The sequence below is a fragment of the Micromys minutus genome (assembly GCF_963924665.1).
Source record: "Micromys minutus genome assembly, chromosome: 5".
In the NCBI taxonomy this organism is placed as follows: Eukaryota; Metazoa; Chordata; class Mammalia; order Rodentia; family Muridae; genus Micromys; species Micromys minutus.
This window is the reverse complement of record NC_137974.1, coordinates 42,503,400-42,521,808: the sequence shown is the minus strand read 5'-3', so window position 1 is coordinate 42,521,808 and position 18,409 is coordinate 42,503,400. Positions and strand designations below refer to the sequence as shown.

The window sequence follows — 18,409 nt, the reverse complement described above, 5'->3', positions numbered from 1 at the left end:
CAAAATCTAGCCTTTGAAAAATTTTAAGTAAAAATGGCTTCTCAATACTCAATTAAGCACAATTCAGTATTATATAAATGAAATTTCTGCTCCAGCTTCATTTGCAGACAAGATTTTCCTCTACCTGATTGGAAGTATAATTTCTGGATCCTGACTGGAACCTTGTACTAAGTGGGAAATTGAGGAACCAGACAAACTAAACCTTTTTTATTGTTTTTTTTTTTTTTAATTTTAATTTTAAAAAAAGCTTGAAATTTGGGGCTAGCTTCAGGGTTCTTGTATCTGAGAACGGTGACTCCTGATGACTGGAAGTACCAAGGCCATTATGGCTTTGCTCTGACAAAAGAAGTGCGGGCAGGGGACAGGCATGGGTTTGGCCATCCCAAAGGTATGAGGCCAGTGGATGGATGCCAGAGTAGTCCAAAAATGCTGAAGCAGGTTTAGGACAAAGGAATTAGGAGGTGGAGGAAAACAGGGAGGAGGGCAGAAGGAGGAGAAACAAATCCAATTTTAAGATTTATGTGAAAAAGAACTTAGAACGGTCATGACATTCTTGTGACATACCCCAGGGAAAGGAGAAAGGGTCTTTGCATTGGGTTTTATGAACTACCTTTTAAGATGTGGACAAGTTTGGCATGTTTTGAAATTGTTTTGGTGAACTGCTTCCCATCTGTTTTGTATTAGAAGGTTATAGGGCAGGGAGTGTCAAACAAGGTGGAAACTCGAAGCCAATTTTATGGGCATGAACCGAAGCTGACAAAGAGCCATTGCAAACCCTGAGAGGAAAGGGATAGGCTGACCCCAAAGACTGGACAGGAAGGCAGGCACATAAATATAGTGCATGAAAGAGTCAGCGGGCATGAAGTGCCACCAAGCAGGAAAATGCAAATTATCCACTACCGTTTCCCATTAATAGAATACAGACACATAAGGAGGTCTCACTTTAGCATCAGGGTGTCCTTGTTACCCCCATGAAGTGAGATTTGTTTCTATTGACATAAATACCAATACATTTGCTTCTTTCAAATCATTAAGTCTTCCAGGGGAGGAAAGCAAAGAACTTTCTAACTAATATAGGCTCTTTTAAACTTCTTTGTTTTCCATTGGCCAAATAGTTTACTGAGGTTTGGTTATCAAAAGAGCTGAAATGCAATGAATACAATTTCTGAGCAATGCGACCGCTATTCACATATCGGAGGTCATCTACTAAAAACATGTTTTTGTTTTTATTAAGTTCTAATGTTAGAAACAAGTCAATTAGACATGTCACAGAGCTTTTATAACTAGGAGGTAGAATCTTCATAAGGGGCAATGCCTTCAGGCCTTCCATGGTCAGTTGTGATGGGTGAGAATGTTGCAATTGGGTCACAAGGAAGCTAAGAAGTCCCTGTGGAAATTGAGGAGCTATTTGCATTTCTAGCAGGTGGATGCTTTGCTCTCTCTTTTGTTTTCAGGTGAGAAAGGGTTGGAGAAGCAATGTTCTCTTTTTCTTCCAATTTCTTTCAGCTGTGTTTCCTTGGGATTTTTATTTAACGAGTTTTATTTGTCTATGTGTTTGCTTAGTGCTTGAAGAAACTCCACCCTGCATACTCAGGGCTGGTATTAAGAGCATCAAGCAGAGGCATCACTGGGCATGTCTGCCTAGTACCTGCTGCTTGATTTTTCTCTTCAAATTCTGCTTACACAAAAAATTGAAGCTTAGTCCACGGTGGTTGACTATCTGTACAATTGACTAAGGGTGCCCCGAGAAGACAAGGCATCATTTGTGTATTGTGTGATGTGACATGTGCAATTTGGCTCAATGTTTCAGGACAACATTGCTGATTTCATTTTACCTGTTGGTACCCCAACATGACTTCCTAAATTTTGAGGTTTCATAGAGACGTAACTGACTCGCATTCTGCCAGTTGCTGAGCACAACAGAGGCAAACTTTTTGGAGAGTGGAATGAAATCATTCTCACTTAGGAACACATAGCGTCTCTATGGAATGGATTTTCATCGTTCTACGAAATCAAGATGAACTACAATCTGATGAGAGCTCGCACCTCTGAAGGGAGACAGCAACATTCTGTGCAAATAAATCCTGGTGAGTCGTCCAAAAGAACAACAAAACACTGGAGCAGAGAAATATAGCAGAGTATTAGAGAGAAGAGGCATTCAATCTTTATTTCCCAGATTATCGTTAAACCACTTCATTAATCATTGGTAAACTAAATCCTAAATTGAAGTCAGGTTTCTGTTAAGAAACTGATGTCTTTGAAATCATGGCAGGAATATTATTTCTCTGTCATACTGGGAATATTATTTACAGCCTTCTCTTGAAAGTGAAGATATGAAAGGAAGAACGCACTGATTTTTGTTCAGAGGAAATAAAAAAAACCAACAATAACTGGATGATTAACCAGACTAATCACCATATGTTGATTTCATCCAAAAATACATAAATGTCTGTACTTTGCTTCATTTGAACAGTAAGTCAAAAGGAACATTAGTGAAAACTTTCCTTTTGAAACAATATATCTTCATCCTGAAAGAGTATCATTGGCTAGCCACCTAAATTTAGTATAGGCAGCTGATATTTCAAGATGGAACAATTCAGTAGAAAAATCTGTGTTCAAGACAGCCAGAACCAGTGGTAAAGTTGCTTACTTATTTGCAGAGGGAAGTAGTTACTAAGCAAATCAAACACCTTTAACATAAAATAAGGTTTTAGAACTTTTCTTTTCTCTTTCTAATTTTTTTCTTTTTTTCTTTTTTTTTAAATTAGATACTCTCTGTATTTATATTTGAAATGTTATCTCCTTCCCACACCCTGCTCCCATCTCCCCTCTCCCTTCACTTGTCTCCATGAAGGTGCTCCCTCTCCCAATCACCCTCTTCACCTCAGTGCCTTGGCATTCCCCTACACTGAGAAAACACATCCTCACTGGACCAAAGGCCTCTTCTCCCATTGATGCCAGACCCTGCTGTCTTCTGCTATATATGCAGCTAGAGCCATCTGTGCTCAGTGGTTGGTGTTTTACTCAATGGGAGTTGTGAAGGGTTTGGTTTGTTGATAATGTTTTTTTTCCCATGAGGTTACCAACTCTTTCAGCTCCTTCAGTCCTTAATTTAGCACCTTCATTGGGGTCCCCATGTCAGTCCGATGGTTACCTGCAACCATGCTCAGCTGTATCAATATGACTCTGGTAGAGCCCCTGAGGAGGCATTCCTATCTGATTCCTGCCAGTAAGTAATTCTTGGCATCAGCAATAGTGCTTGGGTTTGGTGGCTGCATATGGAGTGGATCCCAAGGTGAGGCAGCCTCTGAATGATCCTTTCTTCAATCCCTGCTCCTCTATCTGACCTTGTGTTTTCTCTTGTTAACGGCATTGTTCTCCCTTCTAAGAAGGGAGGCATCCACATTCTGGCCTTCCTTGTGAATTCTCTCTTGGGTATTTAGAGTTTTCTGGGGCTAGTAACCACTTATCAGTAAGTATATACCATGTGTGTTCCTTTGTGACTGAGTTAACTCACTCAGGATGATAGTTTCAGTTCCATCCAAATGTCTAGGAATTTCAAAGTCATTTTTTTTTCTAATACCTGAGTAGTGCTCCATTGTATAAATGTACCACGGTTTCTGTATCCATTACTCTGTTGAAGAACATGTCGGTTCTTTCCAGCTTTTGGCTATTATACATAAGGCTGCTATGAACATAGTGGAGCATGTATCTTTGTTATATGTTTGAGTTTCTTTTGGGTATATGCCCAGGAGTGGAATATCTGGGTTTTCTGGTAGTACTATGTCCAGTTTTCTGAGGAACCACCAGACTGATTCCCAGAGTGGTTGTACCACTAACAGTGAAGGAATGTTCCTCTTTCTCCACAGACTTGCCAGCATCTGCTGTCACATGAGTTTTTGATCTTTGCCATTCTGACTAGAATGAGGTATAATCTGAGGGGAGGAGGGTTGATTTGCATTTCCCTGATGACTAGGGATGTTGAGCATATTTTTCGGTGCTTCAGCTGTTAGATATTCCTCCATTGAGAAGTCTCTGTGTAGCTCTGTACCCCGTTTTTAATAGGACTGTTTGATTATTTGGAGTCTATTTTCTTGAGTTTTTTGTATATGTTGAATATTAGCCCTCTTTCACATGTAGGATTGGTAAAGATCCTTTCCTAATCCGTTGGTTGCCATTTTGTCTTCTTGACAGTGTCCTTAGACTTACAGAAACTTTCATGAGGTTCCATGTGTTGATTCTTTATTTTAGAGCATAAGCTATTGCTGTTTTCTTCAAGAATTTTGCCCCTGTGCCTATGTAGTCTAAGCTCTTCCCAACTTTCTCTTCTAATACTTTTAGTTTGTGGAGATCTTTGATCCACTTGCACTTGAGCTTTGTACAAGAAGGTAAGAATGGATCAATTTGCATTCTTTTGCAAGGTGACTGCCAGTTGAACCAATACCATTTGTTGAAGAGACGGCATTTTTTCCATTGAATGTTTATAGCTCTTTTGTCAAAGATCAAATGACCATAGGTGTGTCTGTTCATTTCTGGGTCTTCAATTTTGTTCCATTGATTTACCTGCCTATCTCTGTACCAGTACCATGCAGGTTTTTTGTTTGTTTGTTTGTCTTTTTAAATCACAATTGATCTGTAACATAGCTTGAGGTCAGGGGTGGTGATTCTGAAAGAAGTAAAAAATTACCTACCTTCTCCTGTGTAGAAATAATGGCTCAGAGGACCACCCTGCCTTGGCCCAAGAGACTTCCTTGAGTAAACAATTCTCAGGAGAATTGTAAAATATGCTGACTGAGAGCCATCTGACACTCTAGAGAGTCCCAGTTAGGGTCCTGACACATATGCTCACTAACCAATAGGTTTAAAGGTCAGTATGCTTAGCCAATGAATTTAAATTATAACCTTGATAATGTAACCTGTACCCCTAAAAAGTATATCAACTGTTTGTAACAGCCTTTCGGGGTCACCTCTAAGTAGGTCACCCCAGTGCACTGGATGAATAAACCTCTTGCTTTTTTCCGATCTCTTGTCTCATTCATGGGAGCCTCAAATATATAAGTCCCAGTTTGGGTCTTATAATTCCTGTGGAAGTTCTTTTATTTTAAAACTTTCAACAACATTTTTTGTCATAAAAATAATGACAAATTTGTACCTGTAGGATTTAATCATGAATGTGTACCATCTATACAGCCAAGGAACTCCCTTTTAATTCCTTAAGGAAGATGACCTGAGTCATTAGCAAAGATAGACAGACCTTTATATGATACTGGATAGCTATGTTTTTCATAGCCAACTGCGTTTTCTTTTTCTCCTGCTGCTTCTGTATTTCTAAGGCGCTGACTGTCCATTCTCTTAACAACATTAGAAGCAGAGGAGATCAGGCTTAGGTGCCAGTCTCCATTGGTTATTAATTCTGTAGTTGAACCACCTGGCTCTTGCTAGCCTAAAGCTTAACCTAGGAAAGAAGTGCTTCTGAGTATATATCATGTATATTCATGGTCTCACAGATTACCCACTGGGCTTCATTGTTGCTGAAAGTCTCCCTGCATCCAATAACTACCCTGTTGCCAATTGGTCCAAGAGAACATGGCTATCAACATGGAATCTACAGGCTTTGTGAACTGACTTGAAACCATAGATTGTCATGTTTTTCTATCAGTTAGTTCTCAGGCCAGGCAAATCTTAAAGAAAGGAGATCCCAGAAGTGCGAGGGCACCAGAGTATATAGACAATTAACAGCCCATTAGCAACCTTTCAGTTAGGAAAAAGTGTGCCAAAATAAAAATATGGGTTAATGGGTTCTTGGTGCTCAGAAGAAAAGCTTGGCGTTTGCAGTGTCAACTTACATAGACAATAAATGGTACTTAGTAGGTAAAATATATAGTTTGTTTTTTTTTCTTTCTTTTCTTCCTTCCTTCCCTTCCTTCCTTCCTTCCTCCCTTCCTTTTCTTTCTTTCTTTCTTTCTTTCTTTCTTTCTTTCTTTCTTTCTTTCTTTCTTTCTCTCTCTTTCTTTCTTTCTTTCTTTCTTTCTTTCTTTCTTTCTTTCTTTCTTTCAAGAAAAGCATTCTTCTCTTAAGCAAGTAATTCCCAAGCTTTTGGTCAAACACTAAAGAAGGACATGGAGCTCCATTCTCACTAAAACATACTAACTGGATAACCTATTGGTGTGCTAGTCCCTGGGGAAGACTGATGCTCTCATTCTCAGCACTCCTTAGTTGTTGTAGTTCTTTGTTTAGGGCCAAGACCACCAGAGACCTTCCCCTTCCACATTAGCATGTCACTGCTGTTACCCAATCTGTAAGAGCAGTGATAGAAAAGAGACCATTAATTTGAAAGAGCAGGTTTAACAGGAAGGGTTTAGAGAGATGAAAGGAAAGGGGGATAGGATGGCCTTCTATTATAATCTTAATAAAGTAAAATGATTTATAAAGTAGCTATTGAAGTACTGATCTCCCAAAGATGTGAATGTAAGGTGGTCTACAAATATTTGTGTGTGTGTGTGTGTGTGTGTGTGTGTGTGTGTGTGTGTGTGTGTGTGTAGGCAGTTGAAATAAAGTCATGAGCAAGCGATCCATTGGCTAATCCAATACGAGCACTACTCCTTTTGTTTTTTTTTTTTAAGGCAAGACAGCTCAAGACCAGGTAGCGGGAGGAGTACAGATTGGAATGACATATCTTTCAGCCTAGGAGCACGGGTGTTGGATCTTGCATGCTTGACTTACCAGAAGGGAGAGCCCAGGACAGGAAACACACTCAACCCTGGGTTCCTGCCAACAGGTCTAATTCTTAGGAGAGTGACAGACCTCATTCCTGCTTTCTTAGATCATAGTACTTTGCTATGGCAACTTCACAAGCATAACCCACATGTCAAAATGCAAACAGTAATGATTTTCCTTGGAATTTCTAATAAAAATCCATGAACAGGATTCATGGGAAGGCTTAAAAATTGAATGATAAAGTCTCAAAATTTAAAGATGTTGCAAACTCTAGTGAAAGTTTAGAACTGAGTACTATATGCATCAGTTTATGTTTTTCTATGGAAAACTCAAATAAGTAATTAAGTGAAATGATTATAAACTTTATATGGTTAAGAATTAAGTGTTAAGTGAACACTATTATGCAGAGAGAAACGTGCAGTTATGATACAGTGAAGGTCCTAAAAGCTGGTTATACAGTGATTATTAAAAGAGAGGGGATGCCATGACAGCCAAAATAGCAAAAACTGAAGACTACAGTTAATAATAGTTTTGCTGCTTAGAGAGTAAACAGGTGTGCCCTCTCTCAACAGCGCTGCCTGGCTAATCACATGGGCAGAGCTCTATTCTCAAGGTTCCAGCTGTGCGGAGCCCATCTGCTCAGTTCTCATTTTAATTAGTGCTGGAGACTCACTTTATTTCATTAATCAGCAAACGTCTTTGCATTTTACCCCTTTTTTGGATATAGAAGATACAGGTATGAACAAACTACACATTTTAAGGATTGGTTCCTTCTCAGTTTACTTTAGTTGACTACTCTAAAAGTCAATGGCATTGTGGTTTTTAATAATAATTGTAGTTGTTCATAAATGACTCTAAGGCCGCATCAGTTTATAAAAGCAATTCCTGAAAATATTTAGCATATGCTGAACAGATGATGAGATTTTATACAGACATTCATTCCATATGACTTTTCCTCCCTTTTTAAAAAGAAAAAATTCAATGGTGAAGGTTACCTGCTGTGAAGTCATTTCCATAATATTGTAATTACATCCATGGGCCTTCAGACACACTTTATTTCTACTCTTAGGCGTTTACTTAGTTTCAAAATTATTTACATATAAATAAGATTTTTTTTTTTTAAAAAAAAGAAGAATCTGTTTTGATAAGCCAAGTAAGTGTACTTTCAGCATGAAGTTCACCTAGATTTTCTGTGCAAATGGGTCCTCCACAGCATAAGGAAATCTCAGTAACCTTGGTCTATCCCATGCTTGGGGTTTGCATATTTCCTTCCTAACCAGCACTAGCAACCTGGAATCTCCATCAGTGAGAAGCTGTGCTCATACCCCACTTAAAACAGGGTAGCTCTTACCCATGATACTCATTTCTATTCAAACACACCAGGGGACACACTGTGCAAGCCTACACTGAGTTGCAGACTTATAGGAAAGTCACCCAGTTACAAGTGCATGCCCCAAAGGTAAGTGGACAAGCACATGATTAACATCAGAAACTTCAGGCATCCTGCAACATCTTAAGTTGAGGATGAGCTGTATCACTCAAGTCCTGTCCCAAGGTAAACAGTTGCTGCTTCTCTTGAACCTCACAAAACAGAAACCGAGAGATAGCCAGGGAGCTTTGGACACTCTTTTTCGCTGCCCCCCCCCATCAGGAAGCACCTCTGATCTGTATTGAAGTTTTGCCTTTGAATAGACTCTTTTTGCCACTGCAGACATGTTTGCACCATTTTGTTGTTGTTCTCAATTCTCTGGATAAGAAGAGACTAAGAACCTGGAGGTGAAATGTGAAAGTCAACCAAGACCACTAACACATGTCAGTAACACACAGGTGGACTAGAAGACGCCTGTCCACATGGCAATAGAATTACATTTCGGTCTTATTTGTGTCCACCAAATGCATATGTATGTTTGGGAACTGTATACGAAGAAGAGTGCTTCTCAAACTTAAATGGGCATGAATACGAACGCAGTGACTGAGCTGGGACCAAGGCGGGCTGGCCTGAGACTTTACCTGAAGGTGGAAAGCTGTAGGAGAACAGGTTATGCAGACCCCTCAGAAATACTTGTAGCTTCATGGCCTTGTGCCAGAGACTGTTTGTCAGTCATTCTTTTTAAGCTTGGCAATCAACATCCGTAAATACAAAAACACAAATCCTTCTTAAACCAATTACAGAAGGCCACCAAGTTCCTAGCCATCATATGAAAGCGCAACTAACTGGACATAAAAATGTATCACGAGCTGATGAAATTCATGCAGAGGGATGTAGGCTCTGATTTCATAACAGAGTCCTATATTGTTAAATAAAGAGACTTCCCGATTGCTGCTTAAGTATAACTGTGCTTATCAATATTTTTGTTGGTGTTGCTGGCACTGTTGTGTATCCCTCCCTTGTTACGCTTTCTTGGTTATGTCAATGACTGAACTATTTTATTGACACATTTTGAGAAAATAGACCTTTCTGGACTGTAAAATGAAGTCCATCTTGCTTGTTCCTATTCATTTAATGCTCATCTTAAGTTCATTTCCTTAATTTTTAAAAAGATTTATTTATTTTATTTATATAAGTACACTGTAGCTGTCTACAGACACACCAGAAGAGGGCACTGGATTCCATTAGAGATGGTTGTGAGCCACCATGTGGTTACTGGGAATTGAACTTAGGACCTCTGGAAGAACAATCAGTGCCCTTAACTGCTGAGCTGTCTCTCTGGCTCTCATTTCCTTATTTTATTCACCAGTTTCTAGAGACAAATTTGTAGTTATAATTTTAATTTCCAGCTTTCAAAAAAATATCAATTCCGAATTCCTTATCTTCCATAAATTGTATCCGTATAGTTTACACACTAAATGTGTTTCTATTTCTGCTTTAAATTCTCTTTTATCACAAAGCCACCTATGTGCATATATATTGAAACATTAGGAGATAGTTAAAAGACAGATGGACATACAAGTACATATGGTATTTACTACCTATTCTTTGAAAGTGAATATATAATTTTTCTATACAATGGCCAAAGGATGAAATTGATATTTCTTTAGATACAAAGGTAAATATGAAAATTCTATTTGTAGTAAGGTATACTGCCAATTTCTGCAGACACAAAACATAGCTGGAATACACATTACAGCCTGTTGCAGTAATATTAAAATGCAGCTTAACCTTATATCCTGCACTTTTCCAGCTCCCTTGGTACCATCTGGCACTGGGGGAGCTCTATCTTGGCAGTCCAAACTGCCTATAAAAACTCAGGCACAATTCACTCTCCTGCCCCTGCTGCTTCTGTCCCGGGTGAATATGACAGCCCGGGCATGTTCCTTTCCTCCACCGCCCAGCACAAACATGATTCCACAGTCTGGTAACTTATCAAACAGGTTTATATGTTAACTTCCCAATCCACAATCCCTCTATACAATATGGACAAAGATACAAACTGCCCTTCTATATGAGATAAATAGGCCAGTAGAAACCTTTAGAAATAAAAACAACCTCATCAATCTAGAGATGTGCCAAGAGAAACATTCACATTTGCCTCCATCTTGCCTCCTGAATCTCTTCCTCACTCACTCTCTACCTCCTGCGTCCTCTTCTGTCTTCCTAGACCTTTCTCTGCCTATTTCTCTCCTATGTCCAATCATGTGTCACCTTAACATAAACTTAGAGCAGCCAGTGCTACCAATACTTTGAGATGCTTATATGGAAGGCATGCTTTTCTCAGAAAATATAAACTGCATCACTGTCATTAGAGTAATAAAGACAAATCAAAATAAAACATACAACAAATTTTTGGTTAAAACTTATCCTCCCTATAGAAGGTCAAACAAGTGAAATTAATTGGTGAGTTTTATGATCGCTTACTGGAGCACATTTCTGTACATTATTCAGTGAGTTCATGGAGGAATTTGAGGCGATGTGAGCAACACTGGTTGTTCAAGGCAGTGACACTTAATAGAGTAGATATGGAAACCTGGAGTAAAATACCCACACATAAGGCCTACATAGCTTCCATTCAAGAACAGCAGCATGGACAAGTGAAGGGTCTTCAAGAATGTCCTGAATGTACATGAGAAAAACTTAAGTAACTACAGAGAGAGACATCAGCTAAGAAACACATATAAACTTGATCATTTTACACTGCAGTATGACTCTCAGTCTCTCCTGGCATGCTGAGGTATTCCAAGCTTGTGAATATTCCCCAATACAGAGAACATTGATGCTGAATATTAGCCCTGGTTTATACTAGGTCTTGAAATGAGTTTTTTTCTTAGCTTTAGTGTCATCTCTGCCTAATGATATGTTATAGTCTCCTTAAGGGGGATGTGTTTCAGTCATATAAGGAAAAGTCAAGGATACTACCAACTGAAGGTAATATAACCAAAAAAGAAAAAAAAAGGAGAAAAATATGCAAAACACAAATAAACAATTCAGAACTGGAGATGGTTATGATGTTTTCATACATAATTTTCATTGATACTGAGATACATACTATGTTTCTTTTGTGTGTGTAAGTGGTGAGCTTGCATGAGTACATGTGAACTACATGCATGTGAGAACCCACTCTATTGAGAAAATGGCCATTGGATCCCTAACACTGGAGTTAGAGGCAGTAGTGAGTGGTTGGTGTAACTTAACACTGGTTCTAGTTAAAAGCAGCAAGTGCCCTAACCTAGTGAACCATCTCCTTAGACCCCTTACAGTTCTTCTCCTCACAGCTTATGATGTACCTACCTGGTTACAACTGACCTAAGTCCTATAATCATTTTGATGCATTTGAGGGAGATTGTTTACTTCAAAGTTAGATGCTGTATTTGAACAGCATCAAGACCAACACTTCAGAAAGTTTTGCAATATTAAGTATTGGTAAGTGTTCGGAGGTTAATCAGATATTTCCTTCAGAAAACTTTGAAACTTTAGTTACTTACAGATTTGGCAGTCTAAATGTAAAACACACATTGATTTCTCAACTCTAAATTCTATATTATGTTATTAGTATATCATTTCAATTTCCCCATGTCGTTACTCTTATAAATCATGGCTATATGTACCTTATTTAATAGTAACTCTCTGAGAATTACACCAAAAATATTCCATATGTAGTCTCATATTCTTTGAGTATGCTAAAATAAGTTACTTATATATTACTTAAAATATTAATGTTATTATAAATAAAAATTAATTTTTTAAAAATCCCTCATCAAAACCCTTGCTTTGTTCAACTTTGATGTGACAGATCTTGGTTTATCTTTTATATATGTATGTGTGTGTGTGTGTGTGTGTATATATATATATATATATATATATATATATATATATATATATATGTATATAGTTTTACATCTTTCATCTACTATATTTTATTTTGTTAAAAATAAAATAAAAGGAAAATGTTCCATTAAGTGCATTAAGTGCATTAAAATAAGTTTTTGTTCATATGTGAATGTTTAGTTTCTTGAAGTGTTGAAGATGTTCAATATAGGAATTCATGAAAAGAAAACTATTACCAAAACCCATTCGGGTTGAACTTTGAATTTTTTAGAACCCGCTACCTCTGAGCTGAGGTCTTTCAAATAAGAACAAAGTAGGAACATTTATATCACTTCCTAATTTATAAGCAGGAGAAAGCCACGTATGTCAGCCTGCATACTTGATGGATCTTGTTTATTCTACCCCCCTGAGTATGCCTTCTATTACATTCTTTCATCATCCTACGTTCTCATTTTTAATATTTTTCTGTTAATAATTTCAAAAATATGGTAACACTACCCAATGGAAACCTCACTTTTAGCCAGCAAAGTATTAGTCTATTTTAATATTTTCTCTCTTAATTATGTAAACAACACTAACAAACAGGACAGAAACCAACAGATACTTTGGAAACATTATTTACTTCTGAATGAACCCCTAAGCAGAGCTTGAAAATACCCAGTGCATTTGTTCCCACAGATGAAACACCTAACTACCCAAATTTGTCTCCGAATTTCCTGTTTTCTTTCCAGAGAAAATTACACTCAGCTGCACAAACAAAGTAATTGACAGCAGAATTTCAGCAGAAAGAAATGTTTTCAGAATTAGGAAAGTCCTGAGAGACAAACGCTTGATAGCCATAGAAGACACATACATTGAAGAGTCATGGAGCCAAAGGAACTTCAATATAAAAATGTCATTTCAAAGAATGATGGTGCCTAATCCTACTTTAAAAGCAAAGAAATATGAAAGGTTATTACTAAGAGGGTGTTAACCAGATGTTCTCAATCTCTATATGGAAGTAATGTCTGGAGTTAGACAGAAGACAGATCAGCCTCACAGTGGAGGTTATTAAGCCTTCAGAAGGTTAAGATGTGAGGATGTGAACAGTATTTTAAAGAGTAATTAAATTTCACCTATCCAGAGACTGTAAATTGGAAGAAGGGCAGATTCCATCACTGCAGTAACTCTGTGTGTCTACATTAGTACCTTTCTTCTTTGATGGGGTGCCTACTCTGCTAATAAAGGCAATAAACTAAAAATAACCATGCAAATAATTGTTCTTGGCCATAACATTGAACCTCCCCTTCATTTTCCTGTCCTGAGTGTACACTGAGAGACAATGGGCATCGTGCCCTTAATGTAATGTCTGTAATGATGAAAACTGGAATCAGAAAAGTCTGAATTTATACTCTGCCAGCTTGTACCACTGCCGAGCTTGGGTGGTTCAGTGGGTATGCAACTTTGAAACACCTCTTTGAAGATCACCAGCTGCTGTGTCTGCCATGAGCAAAGACCAAAGCCTATTAGGAAGAAAACCCTATGACAAAGTTTATTACCTGTTTCCCTATATGACTCTATTCCATAAAGGAAAAGCATTTTACACCAAAGCCTCAAGCTTTGTGGTTCGGGATATCACTGCAATACCTTGAACTCATAACAAATAATTGTCATTGTTACATAAAGACTGTAGTTAAGCTGCATGCCTGCATGCCATTGAATATCTACCTGCCAACACACTTATGACACCAGCACACCAGCATGTATAAAAAGAAACTTATACACACATAAGGAATCCAACGCTAATGAAAAGGAATAATTTCATGTTACTTAAAAACAACAACGAAATCTTCAATAAGTATCTCAGGATAACAGCTAACCCCCGGGTAGTGATAAAAAGTCTAAAGCCATCTTTGCTACAATTTCCTAAAGGGCAACACAAGAAAATGTAATAACCTGAATACCATGTCATCAGAGACATTCCAGGGTTTTGTTGTCTTTCCTGAGGGGCTGGGGACAGCAAATGTAATTCTCATGCAGGAGATTATTGTCAGAAGAGCCACTAAAACATCCCAGGCATAAAGATGATATGCTGGTGTATTAAAAAGGGTTTTGGTGAAAGAAGGTAGACAAACCGAAACATCCACAGAAAACCCCACAGCACTCTTATGCTCACTAAACACGATGCCTTAAGAAAGGATGTTCTGTACACAGTAGACATGCTCACTAAACGTCATCTAATACATTTCCTAAATAATTGAACACTTGTTCTTTGAAGGGGGTTTGCGATGGACTCTCACAGATTCAGGTAATTCCAAAGCTTGCTGCTAAAAGATAAAAGTGTTGCTTGATGTTAATTATTTAAGGTAACTTTTGGGAGATATTTCTGTTTAACATTAAAATACAACAGCAACATTAAGATTAATTGGATCTGGACTCCAGTGATATCTCATACTGCTTCCCAAATCCCTGGCTCCTCTTTTGTATGCTGTGCGTTATTTTCCTTTGATGACTAAATCATTAGCCCTAATCTCCTGTCTTGTAAGATTTTTTGCCTAAGGAAGGCTGCAAAAGTCGGGTGCCAAAATAGGCTTTAATAATCCTACTCCAACGGGCGATTCTTTATACTGATCAAGCGTAAGCAGACTACCATGGGAAGCAGGGTTAACTGAGCAACTTCAGTGCTCTTCTGCATTAGAGGATGATGGGCTTGAATTCATAAGAGCCAGACAAATAAGAAGGATACTTACTGCAAGACAGTAGATGTGCTTCCTTCATCCATGAAAGCATTTGCAAACCCTTGGTCTACAATACTTGCAGAGATCATTTCCTGATGGCTGCCTGATTCATCTTCTTCAGTTCTCAAGAGGTTGAAACACTGTTTAAAACTCTTTCCTAGAAGTCATTTACTAATGTCTTCCTCAGCAAGAAGGGCCATGCATGTTTTTCGTAACTATTTGAAACCCTAGTATAAGTGGGGAATGTGGTCTTTGTTGCCTGTGAAGTACAGGAGGAATGGATTAGCCTGGTAAATGTCAGGAGGCTGGCAAACACTTTCACCGAAGCCTATTTCCTGCATAACAATTGGAGACAACTGTAAAACGCTGAATGTCTAATTAAAATATGGCTTATCTGGACACATTTAGATAGCACCGATGAATCAAACAAAGGGAAAATTTATTGCAACGTCTACTTAATTCTGTTTTGTAACAAATTTAAAGACTCAACATGACAGGAAAGGTACTCACTTCAAATAACAGCTAACCATGAAAAATGGTATGTTGGACTTGATTAGACACTACTCTACAACAGCAGGACAGGACCCATTGTTTAAAATAGTTGGTATCCACTCATATTAATTAAGCCTGACAAATTCAAAGATGAGGCATCGATAGTAGCATGCAAATCACTTCCTTATAAAAAGTTGATTTTAAATATCTGAAATGGAAAACTAGTTCAACAAACACTTTTCCAATATAATATTTGTACTGCCTAATTTCAATTTCAATTTCTTAACGTAAACAGGGACTTAAAAATTTTGAGAAAAAAAATCATGTGGTGAAGTCTTTGTTTGATACCTATACATTTATTAACAAGTTTTAGCAATTAACTATACAAATTTATTTAAGATTTATTTTTGGTGTTCTGTAGTGAGACATTCTATTGTCTTCTTATAGCATTCTATTAAGGTTAACAAAGCTCCTTACAGTCTTCTCTCATTTGTACTTCACTGAGGCTAAAACCTGTAAAACTTTGCAATTTTTTTCAAGAAGATTATAAGTAGCATAAAATAATTTCAGAATGGAAGAATTCATTCTTACTATATACAAAAAGCACAACTGAGACACATGGGCTTTCATGTATTTAGCTGTTGGAGTTCCCTGGCGAGACTGTATTTAACATGGAAAGGGCAGGCTGTAATGGTGAGTCTATTTCTGGTTCTTCACAACAACTGTCTGAACCTCTGTTTGATAAAGAGGTGGCACAACTGTCCCTCAAGAGCTGGTATCCCCTTCTCTTCACCTGATGGCTGTCTCAAACCCAACATGATGCTTCTCAGACCAATTGTTCCATCCATTCATAAACTAGAGCTTTACTTGTAAAATACAATAAAAACTACCATGGTCAGAAAGGATATAAGCTATAACAGTGCTTGAAATTATGAATTTTGTAGATAGGAAATTATCCTGTCAAACCATTATAGAAGTCTCTAAACACTTTCTCTCATTTCCGTTCTTATATCCTCATGGGCTGTGTTGATGTACAGGATAATATTTGTTTAAAGAGTATACTTTAGTCAGAGACACAGATTGTGTTGTCAGCTGTATGCACATGATTTAGAAAATAATCATAAAGAAGATATGTAGGTAAAGAAAATAATATCTTTCCAATAAAAAAATGAGTATTTTTGTTAGGTAGAAAAAAGCATTTCATTTAGTTTAGCAATTATATTTTATTTACATTTTGGAGTGTGTGTGTATGTGTATGTGTGTGTGTATGTGTGCACATGCATGCAGTATTTATGCAGTGTGTGTTCATTTATGATAACACTCATCTACTATGGACAACAAGCACAGGACAGAGAATAAGCCTGGATTGGCACTTGTTAGGAGTAGTGCCTCCCTTCAAGTTTCCCATTCCAATCTAGGAAACCCACAACAGTCCTGGAGATTTCTTTCTTCATCATGTGTTTTGCTTATAGGAGCTCTCGATTATAGACCTGGGCCAACATGTCTGGCATTTGCTTGTATTTTAAGGACATGAACGCAATCAGGCTGGCATTTCCACCTGAGCTACCCACTGAGCAATCTCTACAGTTCACAGTGGGTTTGAGAACATGAATCCATGTTGTATTAGATGTTATTTTAGAATCAATAATGTTAACACGTGACTACATAAAAATCTTTAGGCTGTTATATAACTTATTTAAGACTGAATTTGTAAATTTTAATTTAATGCGCAAGTGTTTGTGAAAACAAATGCCATGTGTGTAGCTGCCTAAAAGACAGCATCAGAATTCGGGGAACTGGAGTTACAGGTTGTTACAGCTCTGCACTTGGGTCCTGGCAATAGAGCTGAGCATTCTTCTCTTAACTGCTGGGCCATCTCTCCAGCTCCTATTACTCTGTCTTAAACAGTTCAAATCCTCTTTATTTCACTAAAATGTGATCCTCTGTAGCTAGCTCTTACTTTATACTATGGCTCAAGAGAAAGAGAGAGAGAGAGAGAGAGAGAGAGAGAGAGAGAGAGAGAGAGAGAGAGAGAGAGAGGGAAGGAAAGGAAGAGGGGGAGAGAGACAGAGACAGAGAGAGAGAGAGGGAGAGAGAGAAGGAGAGAGAGAGAGAGAAGGAAAGGGAGAGGGGGAGAGAGACAGAGACACAGAGAGACAGAGACAGAGAGAGAGGGAGAAGGAGAGGAAGAGGAAAAGGGAGGGAGGGAGAGAGAGAGAGAGAGAGAGAGAGAGAGAGAGAGAGAGAGAGAGAGAGAGAGAGAGAGGGAGGGAAGGAAAGGGAGAGGGGGAGAGAGACAGAGACAGAGAGAGAGAGAGAGGGAGAGAGAGAAGGAGAGAGAGAGAGAGAAGGAAAGGGAGAGGGGGAGAGAGACAGAGACACAGAGAGACAGAGACAGAGAGAGAGGGAGAAGGAGAGGAAGAGGAAAAGGGAGGGAGGGAGGGAGAGAGAGAGAGAGAGAGAGAGAGAGAGAGAGAGAGAGAGAGAGAGAGAGAGAGAGAGAGAGAAGAAAAAATTGTATAGAATGAATCCTATTCTTACTTCTTGGTTTATGTCTATATCTGGTTCAAATGCAAACAAAAAGATAGAGAGAAACGGAAGATACTTCCATATGTGTGTGTCGTCTAGTATAAAGGAAAATGAACCAATTTTTAACTTTTTCAGAAGAGGACTGGGGAAAATTTGAAATGTGAAAATTTAAAAATATGGCAAATGTTGAGAAAACTCAAAGAAGAAAGGATAACTTTCTCGTCAAGAGTATATCAAAAGTAGCAATTTTATGAGTCCCTGGCTAGCTAAGCATTCTTGGCTGGCCATTCATGGAGAGTTGAGAGCAACGCTTAAACTGTGTTCTATCATCATTGAGAAGCCAGCTCTCATGCCAAGATAAGGCTCAAATACCTTTGTTCTGAATTAAACGAAATCTTATAATCATGGACATAAGCACATCTGTCTGACATTAAGCTGTTGGCTGCTAAAAATGAAGATTTTTCTTTTCATCTGCTTCATAAAATTGGTAGACCTAGGGATGTCTTCAAAATAGCATTCCTCCCCCAAACTTTAAGTCATCAAGGAGTTCTAAGAATGTTGTGGAATGTCCGATTTTTAATGGGGCATAAGTTATCTTTATAACATCCTCAATTTCTATTAAAACAGAACAGATAAAACCCGACTTTTTATTCATTCACGGTATTGAATGCATTAGACTTGTAATGGTATA

At 38.1% G+C, this 18,409-nt stretch overlaps 1 protein-coding gene across 2 annotated transcripts in view; it reads right to left on the bottom strand.

Moving 5' to 3' along the window:
* The window catches only part of GPC6 (glypican 6), a 970,157-nt gene that overhangs the window by 586,058 nt on the left and 365,690 nt on the right, over positions 1-18,409 (bottom strand). The gene's annotated exons all lie outside the window — the stretch shown is intronic.